Source organism: Aegilops tauschii, chromosome 5, assembly GCF_002575655.3.
Source record: "Aegilops tauschii subsp. strangulata cultivar AL8/78 chromosome 5, Aet v6.0, whole genome shotgun sequence".
Taxonomy (NCBI): domain Eukaryota; kingdom Viridiplantae; phylum Streptophyta; class Magnoliopsida; order Poales; family Poaceae; genus Aegilops; species Aegilops tauschii.
The window spans coordinates 18,202,565-18,210,642 of record NC_053039.3 but is presented as its reverse complement, the minus strand read 5'-3'; the positions used below and the strand labels follow the sequence as shown (position 1 = coordinate 18,210,642).

General features: G+C 45.2%; 1 long non-coding RNA gene and 11 other non-coding genes across 12 annotated transcripts; all 12 read left to right on the top strand.

Annotated features, from left to right (window-relative positions):
* The first annotated feature begins 1,633 nt into the window (after positions 1–1,633).
* On the top strand, positions 1,634–5,429 carry LOC120964251 (uncharacterized). Its single transcript, XR_005755952.3, has 2 exons — positions 1,634–1,711; positions 4,987–5,429. It is a non-coding gene; the product is annotated as an uncharacterized lncRNA (long non-coding RNA).
* Positions 2,386–2,483, top strand: LOC120965724 (small nucleolar RNA Z101). The gene has a single exon (XR_005758748.1). It is a non-coding gene; the product is annotated as a small nucleolar RNA Z101 (small nucleolar RNA).
* LOC120965733 (small nucleolar RNA Z102/R77) lies at positions 2,534–2,614 on the top strand. Its single transcript, XR_005758757.1, has one exon. It is a non-coding gene; the product is annotated as a small nucleolar RNA Z102/R77 (small nucleolar RNA).
* On the top strand, positions 2,715–2,812 carry LOC120965721 (small nucleolar RNA Z101). Its single transcript, XR_005758745.1, has one exon. It is a non-coding gene; the product is annotated as a small nucleolar RNA Z101 (small nucleolar RNA).
* Positions 2,864–2,949, top strand: LOC120965729 (small nucleolar RNA Z102/R77). The gene has a single exon (XR_005758753.1). It is a non-coding gene; the product is annotated as a small nucleolar RNA Z102/R77 (small nucleolar RNA).
* Positions 3,128–3,223, top strand: LOC120965723 (small nucleolar RNA Z101). Its single transcript, XR_005758747.1, has one exon. It is a non-coding gene; the product is annotated as a small nucleolar RNA Z101 (small nucleolar RNA).
* On the top strand, positions 3,299–3,385 carry LOC120965728 (small nucleolar RNA Z102/R77). The gene has a single exon (XR_005758752.1). It is a non-coding gene; the product is annotated as a small nucleolar RNA Z102/R77 (small nucleolar RNA).
* LOC120965756 (small nucleolar RNA U31b) lies at positions 3,674–3,759 on the top strand. The gene has a single exon (XR_005758780.1). It is a non-coding gene; the product is annotated as a small nucleolar RNA U31b (small nucleolar RNA).
* Positions 3,871–3,974, top strand: LOC120965735 (small nucleolar RNA Z107/R87). Its single transcript, XR_005758759.1, has one exon. It is a non-coding gene; the product is annotated as a small nucleolar RNA Z107/R87 (small nucleolar RNA).
* On the top strand, positions 4,046–4,141 carry LOC120965608 (small nucleolar RNA R30/Z108). Its single transcript, XR_005758651.1, has one exon. It is a non-coding gene; the product is annotated as a small nucleolar RNA R30/Z108 (small nucleolar RNA).
* Positions 4,196–4,287, top strand: LOC120965764 (small nucleolar RNA snoR31). Its single transcript, XR_005758787.1, has one exon. It is a non-coding gene; the product is annotated as a small nucleolar RNA snoR31 (small nucleolar RNA).
* LOC120965741 (small nucleolar RNA snoR77Y) lies at positions 4,404–4,485 on the top strand. The gene has a single exon (XR_005758765.1). It is a non-coding gene; the product is annotated as a small nucleolar RNA snoR77Y (small nucleolar RNA).
* Positions 5,430–8,078: the final 2,649 nt, after the last annotated feature.

Genomic DNA, 8,078 nt, shown 5'->3' with positions numbered 1-8,078 from the left:
CTCCCCCGATAAAGCATGCGTCATTAGCAGCACAGCTACAGTGTTGAGCAACCGGCAGGACCCGCAAGCGGTGGGTGCGGCCTGTCGACCAAGTATGAGATAGCCGCCAGGGCCCACCAGGCGGCGGGCCCCAGCGGACGACGGAGAAGCCGGCGATCGTAGACATTGACAGCTGGGTCCTACACCCGACTATATTACCTTTGTACCCCCAGGGGGTAGGCCTATATAAACCCCCTAGGGCACCCATGCAAAGTGTTCAGACCCCAGTTCATCCACACACACATATAGAGAGAGGAAGCTAGGGCTAGCCTTGTTCTTCTTCCCCCTCTAGAGAAACAGCTCATGGAGCAAGCTTGTAGCCACCATTGTTGCTTGAGTGATCATGCGGAGACCCTGCAGAGCAGGAGTAGGGGTGTTATCTCCTAGAAGAGCCCCGAACCTGGGTAAGATTCGCCGGCGTGCATGTTTGCGCCTTATCCCGTTTCCTGGCACTGGCGACGTATTATTAACCCCTCCATGATAAGCCATCCTTTGGCATATGTCGCATGACACCCCCGACAATGACTTTGTCTTATTCCACACAATGAAGTCTTCCAGTAAATTACCATTAAGTGGGATCATTAGTATTCTCTCAACATCAATGGGCCTAAAAACATCCCTGATTAGATACTCATCCCACCTTCCCATCATAGGGTTTATGAGTTCATCAACTGTTTTGAGAATGATTTGACCTCTTGGGGTGAGAACCTTTCTTGTAGGACTGTTGGGGATCCAATCCTCCCAGATGTTGATTTTTGTACCAGATCCTACCCTCCATACATGCCCCCTTTTAGAAACCTGCAAACCATCAACAATGCTCTACCAAGTGAAAGAGGAACCCTTTTTTGGGCCTGTTTTCAGTAAGTTCCCATCTGAAAAGTATTTTGTGCGTAGAACACACACCCATAAAGAATCTGGATTACTAATCAAGCGCCAACTTTGCTTAGCTAGCATGGCTAGGTTAAAAGCATGCAGGTCTCGAAAGCCCATGCCTCCCAACTTCTTTGGGACGCATAATCTCCACCATGCTGCCCAAGGCATGCACTTTTGCTCTTCAGTATCACTCCACCAGTATCCGGCCAACACATTGTTCATCTCCATAGCTTCTTCAGGTGTTTGTTTGATAGTCTGTCTGTAAGTTTGATATATATGGTTACCTCCACCATGGAGGCGGTGAGGATGCCACCAGAATTATGAGGTATGATGAAACAAAATTTTCCTACACGACTCTAACAAAGATTCTAGCACCGGAAAATCATTTAGGAAAGATTTCAGCCAAGTTTCCCAAATATTTGCACATAAATAATATGTTGCAACAAGAAATCTGAGATATACAAACATACCATGTGAGACATTCAAGCATTAAGATTATCAAGTTTTTTTTTTGAGATTATCAAGTTTTGTTTTTGAGAAAAAAGGCCAATGCTTTTTTTCAGGCATTTTTTTTCTGGGCCAGTGCTTATAGTTCCTAATAATAACCAATGTTCAAACAAATTCGGCCCAAAAGGCCACTGGACAATCCCATGCCCAAGCTCACCAAAGCCCACACCGGGTCTGTATAATCCCAAACCCTATAATACGCAGCAATCCAGCAACTGACCCCGCCCCCGCCCCTCGCTGCGCCGCCACTTCTCCTCCGGCCGCAACCGCCGTGGCCTCCACGACGAGCTCGGTAACGACCCCGTTCCCCGCCGCCTTCTCGCCTCAGGACCTCCAGGCGTTAGCAGCCGCCCCGCCCTGCCTAGTTCTATTGTCTTTCGGCTGTGCGAGTCGTATCGTAGTGTATGCTAGTTGTTCAGATTGTATTTCGGTCAGTTTGCTGTTGCTCCCCCTCGGACGGATGGATTGTTGATCTGTCCTCCCGCATCGCAAAAACTGATTACCGGCGGATCTCATCGCCGCCGTGTATGAGACGATGCCACACTGATCTGCGTCGCCGTCGCCGTTCTGTATTGGCTCACTTCCGTGGTCCAGTAGGTGATGGTGGTGCACATTGCACAGTGGTCTTACAATTCTGTAGATTTATCAGGGATTTGAAAGAACCTCACAGTAGTGGCATGCGAAAGTTGCCTACCTGTTTGCTAGCCCTCTGTTTTGATTAGGCGCTGGTGTTTGGTTAGTATCTCGAGAAAAGACGCTGCTATCTGGTTAGTATCTCCAGAAATACCGCATGCTTCTCAGATGTGGTACGAACTTGTAGTATCTCCAGAAATACCGCATGCTTCTCAGATGCCTAGTATTTGGTTAAACAATATTTTTTGTTTATCTTCTCTTCTGCTGTCTGTAGTTTCTCTAGAAATTTATGTTTCATTCTTGTTATTGCTGCTGTTTCTTGGAGGATCATTGTTGATGCAGATGACGAGACACAAGTTTTATGGGTATTTTGCGTCTGAGGCATCTCTGTGATGTCACACCCTTTTCACCTTGGAGATCTGATGCATGCTTGATAATATCCTTTTCCCTTGTTCATTTTTTTCTTATCTTTGACTCATTTGGGTGAGATGAGGATATAATTACATTGTTGATGGATGATATGATGTCCAATGAATCATGTATTAGCTCTATCTGATCATACCCCATACTTTTGTATTAAGAAAGAGAACTTTGCCAGTTTGTTGAGTTTCTCTTTTTTAATTTGCTGGTCAGTTTCTTTTTGTTGTTGAAAATGAGCTTTGTTGATGCAGATGAGGAGACACGAGTTTATGGGTAATTTGCGTCTGAGGCATTTCAGTGATGTCATACTCTTTTTCACCTTGGAGATCTGATGCATCCCCTCGCTCCTTTTTAATTCAAAAATCTTTTGTTTTGGGTTTTAAATGGCGAGAGATGAGATGATGAATGAGATTAATTTCCCTATTGGTTTGACTGGCTGACATGATGGCCTAAATACTGAACCGAATCTGATCATCCTGCCTTCTTTGACATGAAGAGAAATGAATTTGTTTTAAGCTTTTCCGGTTTCAAAGATATGGTGGTGTTTGTTGTAGAATGATACAAAAAATGATTTTAGTGCCGTTGAAAACACAAACAAGCAATGTTAGATCAATTCAGATATAAAAACTATGTTTTCTAAGTGGAATGGGCATAGTCGATGCAGATGAGGATACATGAGTTTATGGTTAATTTGCATCTGAGGCATTTCTGTGATGTCACACTCTTTCACCTTGGAGATCTGATGCATCTGCCCTCATTGTTGTATTTTTCTTTGCTGGTACTTTCCTTTTAAAAAATATATTTAATTTTGTGTTTAGCAGGCCAGAGATGATATGATGAATGAGATTAATTTCCCTATTGGTTTGATTGGCTGATATGATGGCCTAAAATACTGAACCGAGTCTGATCATTCTCTTGCTTCCAAGATTAAGTCCTTGCTTTATCATTGTATCCTTTGCTATGTTCCATGACGACTAATTTAATCTAATCATTTTCTAATTTAATCAGTGGAGGTGAGATGATGAAAGATTAATTTCCCTATTGGTTTGATTTGCCAACATGATGGCCTATATACTGAACCGAGTCTGAAACGAGATGATGAAAGATTAATCATTTTCTAGTTTTTGGGATTTACTTGTATTGTTGTTGGCGATTTGTTAACTGATTTTGTAAATTCAGTTTTGATTGCAAGAAAAAGTTTGAGGATGATGATTTCATATTTGTCGCCCCAGTCTTAGGTCTGCATTGTTGGATCTGTGCTGATTGACATACTTCTGAATCTGACTCGGTAGATGATGATTCAATATTTTGCTGCACACTTATCCCTCCCAAATTTGTTTCCGTCACGTCTTCCAGTTGGTTCTGTTTTGTTTACATACTTGGATCTTTTTCTTGGGCGATGGCAGTGACGATTTGCAAATATTCAAGCTCAACAGACCAAATCACAGGTTTTCTCTCAGGAGTTGATTTGTATGCCGATTATCCCGCTGAACCGAGCCATCCGATACCTAATTTTCTCTGCCGTTCATTGTTCTTTTCGTTGTCCTTTTGTGTTTGATTTTGTTTTGGGCAACGTAGTTGCGATGAGGATAACAAGCTCCCTCTTCTGAAAGCATTGACGACATCGCTGGCAGAATCGAACCAATTAAATATTGCCACCACTGAGCAACTTGATCTTAATCTCTTTTCGCTTTCATTGATTGTTTGCTTCTTCTTACCTTCCAGTCTAGTGATGAGGTATTGATGCATGATGCAACACTTGATCCAAGGGTGGCTAAACTGTCCATATGATGTCATCTTTGCATCTGAATCCACCAGTGATAATTTTGCTGCTGTTGATTTGGTCAGTATCAATGGATTCCTGTGAATGAGAAGGCATTTATATTCTGATGATAGAGCTTGTTTTCCAAATTAGATCCAGAATGCAATTGAATCCTATGATGATTAGCTTTTATGTTGGAATTACCGTCAGATTCCAAATGACGATATATTTGCGGCTTTCTGAGGTTTAATACTGCTTGGGTCTTTTACTTCTCATATTGTAAGCAACAGCTGCTTCTTCTCTGCAAGTGTCCTCATAACTGTTGTTAATTGGTCTGGCTGGAATCCCCATTTAAACGCCGTTTGGTTCAGCTGGTGTTTCTGGTTTCTTTCTCTTTAATCTTTGATTACTCTGTTTTTTCCTGCAAGTACCTAATTGTCTGTATGTAAATGGGACTGTTGCCATGTCTCTGTTAGCTATGAACATTTGCCATGCCTTCTGTGTTCCTGTGATAGTCAATTTTATTCAATCAACCGGGGAAATGGTATGGCAGTGATGACAAATTTAAGGCTGCTTGTTTCTTCGCTGCTTGTTTGATTGTATTGGCTTGTTTCTCAAACATTCGCAGTTGCTGCCTGGGTTTTGGCCCTGCCAGGTTTTATTCTCTGAAGCTGAAATCATCCATTCTTAATCCTTTTATGTGCTTCATTTAGATGTTGATTTTTTTTGAAGTCTTAATATGTGATTTGAAGGTCTTTAGTGATTGAAAAGCAATGGTGGAGCATGGAAGCCCCCTCAACAATGTTGAACAAGTGTTCATTGCTGCCTGAATGTACGGAAATGGACAGAGCACGAATATGGTGGTTGGTCTACCGCTTGATAACAGGCAGATAATAGTGTACATGCTTGCTAGAAAACTTTGATCCGGCATCCTAGATATTACGGCTTTTGCTTTTGTGTTGCATGGTTGGGTGATGGTACTCATGGAAGCATTGCTAGCTTGCCTATGCTTGTGCTTCGTATGCTGTTGCTGTTTTCTGTAGATGAACTGTGGTGCGTTGCATGATGACTGCCTCTGAGGGTTGGTAGATATAATTTTTTATTATGATTGAGGTCCTTTGTATTTTTTATGAACAAAAGAAGAATGTTTGTATGCTGTTTGGCTCATCATATTGGTCCTGGATCTGCAATCGTATCTTCTATTCCAATGCAAGAAGAAAATAAAAACTCTGTTTGATGCTTGCTTGGGTAAAACCTGTTTAACCATCAAACCATTTTATGAAAGCCTTGCATTTCATAGCTTGTATTTTCTGTGGTTGGGTGGATAGGTTTAAATTTAATACTCTGATGATTTTGAGTAGCTTGCATTCCAATGAAATGCTTTTTTTTTCTGTATGGATCGGCTCGGACAGCTTGCATTAATGCTTTTTTTATGTATGGATCTGCATCATAGCACCAATCACACCTACAACCTTCGTTAAAAAAAATTAAGTTTTTAGAGCAAACGGAGGGATTATGTGATTGGTGTTATGATGCCTTGGAGGCTTGGATGATGAATTAGTGGCATGGATGGGGTTGCTGCAATGGAGTACTGCACCAATAGCCATTGAGATGGACATAGCACCCGCCAAGATGGGTCGCGGTATGCTTAGCTGGTGGCATGGGTGCCACGCCTCACCAACAACACTGCATATTGCCTGGCGCAGCCGCCGGTGATCCACGAGCGCCCCAGCAACAGTGCGCTCCACCTGCAAACCACCAGAAGCAGGGGTCGCCGGTGTTACATGCCAACTCCGGTAGGTGCCATTGCCCTCCTGCTCAATGCTCGACTGCATCGAGAGTGGAGGCGCACATGCTCGGTGTCAAGGTAGAGGAAGGACGACAAGGCATCGAACGAGCCTACGAGTTGTGTCGTCCTCGCCCGAACTGCAAGCCGTGGTCGCGAGGCCCTCGCCGCAGATGGACCTCTTTCATGCCTACCGGTGGTGCTTCGTGGCGGAGCAGGAGAGGATGATGGGTAAGAGGATGTGGCTGCCGGATTCATCATTGGATGGAGGGGTGCAACGCAGCCGACCACTGTGCCAACACACAAGCCCGTGGAGACCATGGAGAGCAACGCCTTGGTAGGGCTAGCCGGCAGGCGGGCAGCGTGGGAGGAGCTTGGGGTGGGTCGGCCGTCAAAAGCTTGCGGCGGCATGGATCCATGGTTGTTGAGCTTCGGGGCAGCACGAAATAAGGCGTTGCCTCGCAGATTCGATGATTTTGTGAGAGGTGGTGCTCGTGGGGAGGCATACATAGCACGAGATCCACTGGTGAGGCGAGGTGTATCCGCGCTAGCCGTGCCACCTGGCTGGGCTAGCGGTGGGCTCCTCGAAATCGAGGATTTTTGGCCGTGGAAGGCGTGTTGTGATTAATTAGCACATGTAATTAGGGAAAAATCTCCACTTTCCCAAACGGCGTGCGGTTACACCCGCAATAGATGCCTCTCATTTCTCTCTCCGGAACCGACGCATCCTTTCCTAGCGTCGTGACTCTTCGGATAGTATAAATTGTAATCTGCAACTCCTGATCAATAGAAGTTTCCATTTCGCCTCAAAACGCGTTATCACACACGTAGAACTAGCAGCGAAGAGCGAGAGAGAACAGAGAAAGAAAGGGAGGGAAGGAGCACTCGCCGGTTTTTTGGGCTATCGGGGAACGCAGCAGAAAACAAAAATTTTCCGACCTACGCACCAGCCCAGGACCACTATGGAGACTGCATACATGGTTTGATCTTTTTCGTTACCGACTCGTAGCGCAGCGGGAAGTAGAGTCGATGATGATCGGCGGTGCAGATCCCCGCAGCTAGGATTTACAACCTCCCAACCGTGAGGATGTATACCCTCATCTGCTCCTCGGACAGCCCTCCGGGAGGCGGTCAAACAGTCCCCCGGACGGTGTCGCGGACAGCCCTTCGGGAGGACCTTCGAAACTCGAACGGTCACTCGGACAGCCCTTCGGGAGGACCTTCGAAACTCGGACGGTCACACGGACAGCCCTTCGGGAGGCACTCATGAACTAAGACCGAAACTACGATCTCTCTACAGAGTTGCACACATACGGTGTCATCTATCCGGCAGGGCTTCGCCGTCCAGAACTAGTTCCTGCCGGAACCTAGACAGCCTTACGGCTCTACGGAACTCTTTTCGTGGGAGGGAGAGAAGAAGCCAGATAATGCATGGCATGTGTATGAGAGCAAGGGATGAGTGTGGAGGGCTGCCCTTCCACCTCTATTTATAGGAAATCCCAAGGGGGTAGGGTAGTTTCACAAAAAACCCAAAATGCACATGAATGAAGTCCTTCCACAAGGACCTAGGAGTGAAACCAAGGAACAAGAGGGTCCCCAAGGGGGGATACCCCATGTGGCCGGCCACACCCCCATGAGGGGCCCAAAAAATGGCTCCTATCCATCCATGTCATCCCCAAGATCTTTTGGAGCAAAGCCCCAAAAGGTGGCTTTCCATAAAGTAACCATAAAGCTGATTTTCACTATTCACGACGACATTTTTCAGCGTCTGATCGAACTGAAAATATTTATGTGGGCTAAGAACATTTCTAGTACCCACTAAAATGATTTTCAACGCGTTCCGAAACAATTCCGGTTTTAGTGATTTTCATCTGCGAAACGCATCTGAAGTGGCTCCGGCAGCTCCGGAACATTTCCGGTTTTTATCTCAGAAAATTCCAAAAAGCTTCCAGAATGATTCTGGCATCCTCCAAGAATTATCAGGCATGTGCCGAAACCAATTTGACTTAATGGTGTATCCCGAAACAACTTTTCGGTATCATCGAAACTTATCCGATG